At 38.7% G+C, this 12,374-nt stretch overlaps 1 long non-coding RNA gene across 1 annotated transcript; it reads left to right on the top strand.

Annotated features, from left to right (window-relative positions):
- The first annotated feature begins 861 nt into the window (after positions 1-861).
- On the top strand, positions 862-2,660 carry LOC149800428 (uncharacterized). Its single transcript, XR_016421380.1, has 2 exons — positions 862-944; positions 2,158-2,660. It is a non-coding gene; the product is annotated as an uncharacterized LOC149800428 (long non-coding RNA).
- Positions 2,661-12,374: the final 9,714 nt, after the last annotated feature.

Below are 12,374 nucleotides of genomic sequence, written 5' to 3'. Positions count from 1 at the left end.
ATTACGTTTCTCAAAATTTATATTTATTTCCATTGTACTGAATCGGGTCTTCTTACATTACTCGAGTCAAACATATTCGCAATTTGAAAATGACGTAAACTTGGCGCCTGTGGCGGATTAACGGATTTTGCCAGAATATGTACATTTCCTATTGTAAATCATTTTTGTTTTAGCCATTACCATTTCGAAGATGTATCGACTTAAAGAATGACACTTAGAACCTATAGCTGTTAACGGATCCTTTTAATAACCAAGATAAAGTACTTCTTTTGCACCTAATAAATCCATGACTTCCATAAAGGGTGTGGGTTTGGAATTTCTTTTGGTAATGATTTTGATCTTGGTAATTTCGGCTTATGTGACCCAAACGCCAGTTAAAATGACTTTTGCATATATTAAACTATACTTGAATAATAAAAGGCAAAGAACTGGATTTTGAGATAAATAGAAGTCTCCCGATCTTTTCAGTGATCAAGTTCCTATACTAGTTTTGCACATCCGGGATCCAAGGATGGAATTCCATAACGGTCTTGCGCTTGGATTTTCGTTTTGGTGATCGCTGATTTAGAACTTGGTAACTTGACTTTGTGATCAAAATACAACTTGGAATGAACTAACGTAAAATGCACTGTACATGAATACGAAAAAAAAAAGAACTATTTTTGTTTTTGATAAATGTAAATCTCCTGATCTTTCTCTGGTTTGACGTATTAATTTTTTAGGATGTAACACATTGGTTGATGTATTAATCTTTTAGGATGTAACACATTGGCTTATAGCCTGCAGTGTAACATTCTACCATTTTATTTTTATGTTATTGATCATTGTCAAAGAAAACTTGTATCGATTAACTGTTATTGTGCAATTTATGCACTATTACGTGGTATTTAACAAGAAGTGCTGGTATCAAACTCGGAAACTGAGCATCAGAAAGCACAACCATGGTGAGTAAGCTCCACAGAGAAACTGCTATTACTACTACCATTGTCGCTGCAGCTACTACTATTACTACTACCGATGATGATAATAATGACACGTTTGTGTATTAGTAGTACTAGTAATAGTGATTCCAGAAAAAGTATTATCAGTAGCAATAGCAGATTATAGTATTGTTGAAGTAACTGTATCGATGTAAAAGACACACGTTTAAATCAAAGTTGTAAATATCGTCCCGGTGTAGTTCAGAACATAGTAAGGCTTTAAGCACTGATATGGTTATCGGGTAATTTTAGCAATTAACATTGATACATGCAATCCCCACAAACACCATTACTTAGTTATCAGAATTAGTCATGCAATTAGTAAATAGATATATAGCTAATATAATTTGAATTGTAGCTTCAGACACGATGAATGAATTATCATCTAACTTTAGTCTGTTTTGCCAAACCAGCATAGGAACAATTTGTCTTATTGTTATTTAAAACTTCATTCATCTGCCTATAATTCACAACTTCGTCTCAGTATAAATGAAAGTATGTAACGTTATAACCCGCCATCCCTGTCGTTGTAATATTTGTACCTGGAATTGTACCCGGCATTTGTACATGGATTCCACTCAAATTTATATCCTAACAAATTTGATTCGCGACCTTTTTCAAACGGTTAAACAGTCTTGTTACCATCAACAAAACTAATTTTATTAGCTCTTACGTCATGGCATGAAAGTATCTGCAACAACAACAAAAGAACAACTATTACTCTCTCTCTCTCTCTCTCTCTCTCTCTCTCTCTCTCTCTCTCTCTCTCTCTCTCTCTCCCATAATATTAAGATATTTTCTATTTGGAACAGCAGCTCCTAACAATGATTCTTCTAACTATATATACATCACTTTTTTTAAACCGGCACGAAAATGATGTACTGCCTGAAGATGACCGTGTCGTTGTTATTTTGTTTTATATATCTTATTGATCTTGCCATTCTAGAAGAATATTATGCGTCCCAAAGCCATTCTAAAACAGTATTTTTGTAATCCTATTACCGTTCTAAAACAGGATCTTTGTAGCCCTGTTGCTTTTCTGAAACAGGGTTTTGCAGACCTCTTGCCGTTCCAAAGCAAGATTTTATGTACCTCTATGCCGTTAAGACAAAATCTAGGAATATAATTTAAGAACTTAACAATAAAATACATCCTATTAATTTATTTTTTATTTCAGGCCATAGTTAGATGTTTTCTCCTTTTGTGCCTATATCTAATAGACTGTTTCTCCGCAATGCCTGCAGACGTCCAATTAAGATGCATTTACGATGGTCGCTATTTCCAACCTGGTGAGGAAATATCAAGGGACAAATTAGAGTCATGGTGTTTCGGTTCCTACTGCAACGAAGACGGAGATGTCATTTCCTGGGATGACTGGAATTGTAATAATGAGGTAGCGACAATCAAAGTGCCCACTACACAGCAACCAGGTTGTTTCACTGGCAACCGATGGATCCAGCCAGGGGAGATCATTTTCGAAGGAAACAATGGGTCCTGGTGCCTTTGTAATACAGATGGAAGTCTGACTTCATGGGACGACTGGAGTTGCACCTAATCTAATTACAGCAACCGGACTGTTTCAGAAGTGTCATTTTTCATATGAAATGAGCCCTTATATTTAGAGAGAAGTTACTGTTCGATATGTAACCTGTGGTCGTCTTCATAAAGAACAAGTGATTTATTGTTTTTGTTGTTACTTTTTTTATTAATAAGCAGTTGGATTAACATAAGCGCATCATCATCATCATCATCATCATCGTCGTCGTCGTCGTCGTCGTCGTCTTCGCAATCATTATCATTATCGTCGTCCTCGTTATCATTACCATCATTTTCTCTCTCTCTCTCTCTCTCTCTCTCTCTCTCTCTCTCTCTCTCTCTCTGGTGGACATATGAAATTAAAGGCATATGTTAACGACATGCACCTTACGTAACGCCTTTCTGGTGGACACATGACATGAACGACAACTGTGAATGACACTGACGTCACCTTACGTAACGCCTTTCTGGTGGACACATGACATGAACGACAACTGTGAATGACACTGACGTCACCTTACGTAACGCCTTTCTGGTGGACACATGACATGAACGACAACTGTGAATGACACTGACGTCACCTTACGTAACGCCTTTCTGGTGGACACATGACATGAACGACAACTGTGAATGACACTGACGTCACCTTACGTAACGCCTTTCTGGTGGACACATGACATGAACGACAACTGTGAATGACACTGATGTCACCTTACGTAACGCCTTTCTGGTGGACACATGACATGAACGACAACTGTGAATGACACTGACGTCACCTTACGTAACGCCTTTCTGGTGGACACATGACATGAACGAAAACTGTGAATGACACTGACGTCACCTTACGTAACGCCTTTCTGGTGGACACATGACATGAACGAAAACTGTGAATGACACTGACGTTACCTTAAGCATCCATGGTGGGCATACTACTTGAATGGCATCGTTAACATCAAGATTTGTCAGTCTACATTTTATATTTTGTCTCTTTTCTTCGTAATTTCTCATATTAAGGCGATTAATGTTTTCTCAAGACACAACTGACACAAGATTAAGATAAAACTTTTCGCTTTACTTCATCGCAATCCCAAAATTCTACTCCTGTTGCACCGTTCCAAAGAATAAAGCTAAATTGTACGAGCATTGTGCTCATCTCTGAGCCAAAGAAAAACATATCGGTAAGGGGAACAATCTTAACTCGTTTAAAGAAGACGAATAAAAGAACAAAGAAATTATAGTTGAGACAAGGCATCTGTGTCAGTAGGATGCTTTCTTTTGAAATATCTTTGAATGGTGTTGCTTGCATATATTACAAAAATAACGACTGCGTGTTCTTCGCTTCTTTCTATTGTTTTATTTGTTCATCCATGTTTGACTCTCTCTCTCTCTCTCTCTATCTCTCTCTCTCTCTCTCTCTCTCTCTCTCTCTCTCTCTCTCCCTGATGGTCGAATTCTGAAATAGAATTGTTTAAATGTTTCATATTTTGATTTTTAATACAGGCAGATACTTTTAATGGTGGATCGGCATAATTTATATAAATCTGAAGGACCTTTTGCCTATATTCTGATTTATTCAGCTTTGCCAGATCTATTGAGTAGTTTTCAAGAAAGATGATACATGTTTTTCCTGTTTTATATCAACAACCACTTTTAAAGATAAACGCTATTAATTGTACATTTATGAAAGCCTTTCATTTTAAGATGGTTGTTTTATTAATTTGCTAAAATTATGTTGAGTGAGTTTTGAGAAGAAGTTATTTGTGTGTGTGTGTGTGTGTTTTCCTCTTTGCAATGGTGGGTATACCTGATGGATAAACAGCATAATTTTATAAAAAGTTTGAAAGCCGTCAATGCCACGATGCATTGTTTCAATAGTTTATAGTGGTTTGTGACAAGAAGTCTTTAAACTATTTTTTCATAACAACAACACTATTTTGTTGTGGGTTGGCATCAAGTTATGCAACTCTGAGCGGTCCTTTAAGCCAGGTGCTTTCTTTAAAATGTGTTGAGCAGTTATAGAGAAAAGTTAATTCAAATAGTTGTGTCTCTTCTCAGAGACGGTGGTCGCATTTAGAAACAGATCCACATCATTTCTGAAACTTTGAAAGACTTTACTGCCAAATTGCTTTCCTTTAATCAAATTATGTTCATAATTATTTTTATCAGAGGTCATTTAAACTCTGTTATATATTTGATAATGGCAGCCAGATTTAATGGTGGATAAATGTCATCTGAAAATACTGGAAAGTTCTTTATGCAATTATTTGTTTATCAAATTTGGTCTTATTCCAATCAACGGATTTTGTAAAGCTTTTTCCAAGTTTGTCTTTTTTTAGCAATTTAGTTCATATTTGATGCAGGGTCTACAATCGAAAATTCTTCAGGTTATGGTACTTTCTGTCAAATTTGGTAGAATTCTGCTGAGCGATTCATTTGAAGCAGTAGTTCAAATGTTTTTCTTTTATTAGAGACAGTGGCCATATGCAAAGGAAGCCTAAAAACCTTCATGCCAGAATAATTCCACCCAAGTTTGGTCGAAATCGGTCCAGTGGTTTAGGAGAAGCTGTTGAAAAATATCAATTCATTAACGGGTACAATACGGAAGATATAGTCGGATAAATCACCCCACCCCCCCAATCTGTGTTGATACTGATGGACGATAAGTGGGTGTGATGTCACCTGTTCATTACAATTTGCAATTTTTCTGCATGCTCGTTATTCCGGAACAGTCATGCGTACACGTTAAACACAAGTCGGTAATTGGTAACAGTCATATCTAGCGTGAAATTTAAAATGGCCGTAGGACCGATGGTTGTGCTATTCCACGTGGAATTACAAGTCACCAAACATAGAATTTGCTCTGGAAATATAATGTACGTCACCAAACGAACCATTCAGCCGACAGTAGCTCCACAGCCACGAGAAATACCGGTATGTGTATAAAATGTACATCGATGTGTGCAGACAAACGTGGCTGCGAATAAATTGCAGCTTTCAGTCAATAGGTGATATAAGCCCCTAACCCGAGAATCAACATCATCACAGTGTGGGGCTGATTTATCGGACTAAGGAAGATACAAAACTGACAGATTGTACGACGGAAGATACACACTTGACTTCTAACCATACCTTAAGCACTACGGCCAGGTGATACAATGTGTAGCAAATGGAACCGTTATAATCACATGAACTCATAATTGTTCTTCTGAAGTAACTTTTGCTTAAACAGGCTTGCAAGGTTTGTATAAAAACAGACTTGGTCCAGAACATTAAACAAAATTAAGAAATAAGATTACAGGCCTCAATATGTAACTAAGTCTTGGAATTAACTCAGTGTATCTAAATATTCAAAATGGGTCTGATTTGACTCAATAATTATTAGGTATCTTGCTTGCAAGGTAGTTGTGATGGGCATACAGCCAAATGAACGGAAAGGACAAAACCAGTATATGTTCCTGCATGATATTTAAAGAGCTGTATAACAAAGCGTTCTACATGAATACAGAGATATTCACAACATACACGTTTTCTGTTCAAACTGTTATCCATTTTCCTCATATTTCATGCTTATAGTTTTAGGCGTGACGTTTTGATATATGTACAAGATCAGTACGGCATATATTGAAGTAGCTCTTTCTCAGTGTCTTACCTTCTAGGCACTCATAACATGATGGGTTCGCTTTCGTGACAAGGCAATTTTTAACACAACCAGTCAAATGTGTGGTTATTTGACTGGTTGTGTCAACTTTGTCTCAACAAGCTATTATTTCAAACAGCACTAGCTACATTTGCCCAGAGATAATGGATAGATCATGTGGGCCAAGAGTGACGGTGGTTTTGAACAATGACAGTTTGATAAAATTATAATTTGAAAACCATTTTGATCATGGTCAATACAAGGCCTTCCATGCCCAAATGTGGATACATTTTAAACAAAATAAATCCCATCTTAAAAGAAATATATTTAAGTAGTGAATGGGGCCACCCTAGCCTCAATGGGAATTATCATTACAGAGACCCCTGGGCCACTCTAGCCTCAATGGAAAATTAACATGGAGAAAAATCGTGGGCCACTCTAGCCTCAAGGGGAATTTAACATGGGAAATAGTCTTGTGCTACTCTAGCCTCAAGGGGAATTGAACATGGAGGAAAAACCCTGGGCCACTCTAGCCTCAAGGGGAATTGAACATGGGATTTTTTTTTTAATTTTTTTTTAAATTTAAATTTAAATTTAAATTTAAAAAAGGGGTAGGCAATTGAATAAAGTCATTCTCTTTTCGAGAAATATGGCTGGCCCTGAAAAGGGCCTTTGGTTTTTCTTCTTCTTCTGCTTCTAATTTCTTCTTTTTCTCAACCAACTTCTTATTTTCTCTCCTACACTCTTTCTCTTCTTTTCTTTCTTTCTTTTTCTCCTCCTCTTCTTTCTTCTTCTCTTCCTCCTCTTCTTTCTTCCTCTTCTCATTTTCTTCTTCTTTTTCAATTTTTTCGTTCCATTTGCGTATTCTTATCCTTTCCTCTTCATCCTCCTTCTCCTCCTTTATCTCTTTCATTACACCACTTATCTTATCCTTTACCTTTCTTAAGTTATTAATTTCCATCTTTACACGATGGGGACTATAGGAATAGTGGTCTTCAACGAGTCTTATTAACATCTGCTCCATCATTCCTAAATTGTCCAAAACGTCTTGCAATGTTTGCATTTTGTCAATTTGGTTAGAAGCCATCTTCTTTGTAGAATGGTTTGAACGACGAATACTGTGGGTTCTTATAGTGAAATCGCGTACGTGATGGAAAACATCCCCCTAAAACATAAAATTGATATTACCTAGATCATGACCTAACATCGTGCGGACGTGAAAGAAAACATCCCCTACTTTTCTCATTTCATATAATGTACTATCCACATAAGTGAAGCAACAATAAACAAACCCCAAATCTACTATTTACACACGCAAATCATTAAAACAAAATCCATAATCTACTATCCACACAATCGTACGTGAGCGGTTACAAAACCCAAACTATACTCTCTACATACGCTAAGAAACAATAAACAAAATCCATAATCTACTATCCACACAATCGTACGTGAGCGGTTACAAAACCCAAACTATACTCTCCACATACGCTAAGAAACAATAAACAAAATCCATAATCTACTATCCACACAATCGTACGTGAGCGGTTACAAAACCCAAACTATACTCTTCACATACGCTAAGAAACAATAAAGAAACTCATAATCTACCATTCACACAAACTTACGTGAGCAGTTACAAACACACAAACACATACCCTCGCACTATGAAAAAAGAGTTAGTGTTTATAATCACATTACTCTACCTACACACACACACACACACACACACACACACACACATTGGCAAATCGATAGTTATTTCTTTTCTAGAGTATTGGGTAGCCCTAAAAAGGGCTGTTTTTTTTTTGAACTCCAGATGCAACTATCTAATGATTGCACCTTCCTGGCCTGGCGCCACACACGCATCTTCTTCCCCAGTCTCCTTTCACCTTTCTTCTGGGGAGCGAAGAGGGAGGATGATTCGCTTCAGCACCCCAATCCTCTGTCTCGGGAATATTGAACGACATCCTCTCTTCTCTTTTCTTTTCCTCCTCTTCCCTCTGTCTTCTCTCCTCCTCTTCCTTCTTTATTCTTTCTTCTTCTATTATAGCCTCCGCAGCCAGTTCATTTACCAGGCGCCTGACATATTCCAGATGTATCTGGAGTTCAAGAAGTTTGCTTATTCTGCTACTATTCATTCTTGTGTTGATCAATCAACAAGGGTAGCTAGACTGCCGAACGAGTTTCAATTTATAGTGAACGAGCGTACGTCAAGGAAAACATCCCCCTAAAAACATAAAATTGATCTTACCTAGATCATGACCAAAACAAAAACAACAACGCGCGGACCTAAAAGAAACACTCACTCACTTTTTTATTCTACCCATCACTATTTTAAAATTTTTTATAAATCACTTCAATTGACTATCCACATACTCAAAGCAATCCAATCTAACCCCGAAATCTACACCTCAAACACCGAATAAAGACATCATTTTAATCTACTATCCACACCAACGTACTTGATCACTTACAAACACACAAACTCACAAACACATACCCTCACATTTTTTTAAAAAGAGTTAGTGTTTATTTTCACACTACTCTACCTACACACATTGGCAAATGGATAGTTATTTCTTTTCTAGAGTATTGGGTAGCCCTGAAAAGGGCTGGGTTTTTTTTGTTTGCTATGGCAATCTTTTAGTTTCTAAGAATGCGATGTCCTCTGAGGATAGACTTTCTGACGATAGGTCTGCTTCTTCGGAAAGAGAAGAAGAACTCTTTGGTGTCGATACGACAATCGACAAAGCCTCTGTCAGCTTCAGGTTCTTGTTGCTGCTGTTGTTGTTGTTGCTGCTGTTGCTGCTGTCTCTGAAGTCTGTACTTCTCTGTCCATTCTTCTTTTTCCCTGTTCATTTATTCTCTGAAAAGCTCTTCTATCAGGTCTTCAGTGATTTTTAACATTCTCACATTCTCTTCTGGCTTCGGTATCAGACTGTGTCTGACCCTATGCAAATTCACGTAGGCTTCGTTGAGCTTAGCTAGTTTGGAACACATCTTCTTAGGAGGATGAGTCGACAATGGATGGTTAGACTGGAAACAAACCGGTTCTTAAAGTTAAAGCGCGGACGTGAAGGAAAACATCCCCCACACGGTTTTCGAGTCGCAACGTTCAGTGAGTGTCATGAGAGGGATAGTAAGAAGTCAAAGAGCATCAATCCAACATTCTTATAGCTAAACAAAAGACAAAGCATTTTTTTCAATACACAACATTTTTATTCAAAAATCACTTAACACTAAACAACAACAACTCTAACATTTTTAACAATAATCCAACAATATAACATCAAACAATTTTTTCTAATCACAAACAATTTTTTCTGAATTGACAGTCTACTTTAAACAGGGCTGACAACGTTGTGAATGAAATTGTGATTTCCACAGTTGGAAATCATTAGGCCATTGATGGACACTACGTTTCCTAGCTTGAGACAAAAGATAAGCATAATGGTCACAAAACCATCGATCTACTTTTACATCGTTTCTTGAAGAAGAACGAGGATCAAAATGAGTCACTAAATGTTCTAAGGAATAGCCCAGGCTGCGATGATGCAGAAAATACACGTAATATTGTCCACACACCAAGGAATCTGTGCCTTGTAATTTCACATTATTGAATCGGGTGGTCTGAGCATTTCTTCTCATAAAGTCAATGATATCGTCTTCCAAAGGGGGCAATCCGTACGAATCGAAATATTCCACACATCCTTCTTGAGGAAAGTAGACGGCTACCCAGTGGGTTCCTGGGAGATGACTGTCGTCCGTGTTGATCACGTAAGCTTGATGGTCTTTAGGTTTGCGATGAGGGAGTTCATCTTTAGCACAGACGACAGGATTCCAAGAAGCCGGATACAAACTGTGGTTCAAAAGGTAATAAAGTTCCCAGGTATCCATTGATTTGTGTGTTTTTTTTTCTTCTTCTTCTTCACAGGTAATAATAAGTCGTCAATTCGATCCTGACTTTTTGCTTGAAAATGTCTGACGAATAAAGGGTTATTCGTTCTGTTTCCTCACTCTGATTCAGGACAGCTTCGATACGATGGATCTCTTGAGTGGTTAATGGTGGACAAGAATGTTGACGCAAGTCTTTATACCACTGATGCAACACGTCTTTGTTCGAGATGAGACTCCAACCTTCGTCCAGATACTCGTCCAATTTTTCTTCTTGACTCAACATCAGGCATTTATCGTGTTGAATTTGACTGGGATGATCGTTTTGACATCCATAGCAATTTTTCTTGATCAATTCCGTCATTTTGTCGACCAAGTGTTTGGCAAAACAGGAGACTAAATGGGCTTCTTGTTCTGGCCATCTTGACTTCATCATGATCACTTCTTCTTTTTCCACGGTCTCCTCACATTTCATGTCCAAAGTTTCTCCACTAGGTAAAGAGGGATAACAGTCTTCCATGGTTTCTAGTAATCTAGGATGACTTCTCTCAAACTGTTGATTTCTATCGTATTATCGAATTCTGCATACAGGATGACGTTCACCGTTTCATCAGGGTCTCGGTCTTTAAACTGAATTTCCACACGAATCTGGCCGGATTTTATAGGGTGGAAATGTCCCTCGTCGCTGCCTTGGTCTGGAGTGAAATCGAAAGCCCACAAAGCATAGCCTCCTGCATAATCTTCGTACGTAATGCCGTGACTGGTGTTGGTTCCTAACTGGCCGGTGGCTTCGTACAGGGACAAGTACGATCTCAAGTAATTCTTCTTGGTAAAGTCAGGTTCGAAAGGTCGGGTACACAAGGTTTTGCCATCGCGACTGACTTCGATTTTGGACACGCCAAAGTGTTGAAAGTAGAAAGGATTTTTTTCGGCAGCTCCGTTGAAGGCTGTATTCTCGACGATACCAACGATCAAACGTTTGGGTGACTGTCCTTGGAACAGATGATCTTCGATCATGGATCGCTGTCCCTTGGGAATGGTGAAGGTTTTCACTTCCACGCGTCGTATGGGATACTTGGCAGTCGTTCTGCTCAACGTCTGATTGATGTCGTTTCCCACTTTAGGTAACACTTCCACACGGCGTACGTAGAGTCTGGCTTCTAGGATTTTGGTTTTGTAACCGTCAGTATCAGCCAATAAATGGAAAGCGGCACTGCTACGATTCAGTCTCAGGCGGACATCCACCCCGTTCAGCAAATACTTTTCTTGCAACCACATGTCCAAATGCAAACGATCCATCAGTTCTAAACTTGTGTCGACTCCCGTGATTCTCTTTCTTCGTTCTACAAATCCATCATTGTTGTCTTTCTTTTCATCAGTTTCCAATATTTCAAACTTGGTAGGTTCGTCAGCTTCCCATACCACACAGGCATTGAGATGAGTGTTCTTGGCATCTATTCCGTACGTCAAGAGATTTTCCAGGTAGGCACGATAAGGGTAAGTATCCATGCTGCTACTGACCAGTTTGTTATTCAAGTACAAGTCCACTCCACTGAACAAGGAATGCATGAAATTGTTGACGGGAGCTACTGCTTCATCGTCTATAGCACCTCCAGTCTTATCTAGAATTTTGACTTTCAGGTACAAGTAACTGCTATTCAGATCGATGTAATCTTCGGGCTGTCCTTTGATTTCAAACTCGATGGGAGCGGAATCGGCCAATGAGGAGACGGGATGAAATTCCACCCACTGGGATTCTTGCATGGTCATCATCGTGGGGGGCATGGCAAACAGATCCAGTTCCGTCTTGGAACAAGCGCAAGACTCTCGGTGCATCATTTTTTTTTTTTTGTTCTTTCTCAATAATCGAAAACGTCTAAGTCTCGAACGGTTCTTCTTTTCTTGGCCTTTCTAGCTTGAAGTCTGGTGAAAGGGTGTTTTCTTCGTCGTCTCTTTCTGCCTTGTCCTTGCTGAATGCCTGACTCGGTAGCGTGCAGGGCATTTATAGGTGTTTCTCGGTGACCCAAAATGTCTTTGCCCGTTTGCAGCAAGACATTTTTGCCTGCCCTCATGAAGGCTTCTTTAGGGTTTTGTTTGTCGATGATGACATTTTGGAGAAATTCTTTGCCTTGCGTCAGTGCCACATCTTTCAATGCGTGCAATCCGCGTGTCACCATCGGTTTCAACACCGGGGCCACCGAACGAAAGGCCGATTTTAACATATCTCCTAAACCGTGTCCTCGCTGTCGAGCAACCCCTCGGTACACTGGATACATGACCTACGAATCGTGAGAAAACCGTTTTCGAAAATGGAGTTTCACCGT

This window comes from Sinohyriopsis cumingii, chromosome 5 (assembly GCF_028554795.1).
Source record: "Sinohyriopsis cumingii isolate HCF-2022 chromosome 5, ASM2855479v2, whole genome shotgun sequence".
In the NCBI taxonomy this organism is placed as follows: Eukaryota; Metazoa; Mollusca; class Bivalvia; order Unionida; family Unionidae; genus Sinohyriopsis; species Sinohyriopsis cumingii.
The sequence above is the reverse complement of the archived record's forward strand: the minus strand, read 5'-3'. Positions and strand labels throughout refer to the sequence as shown.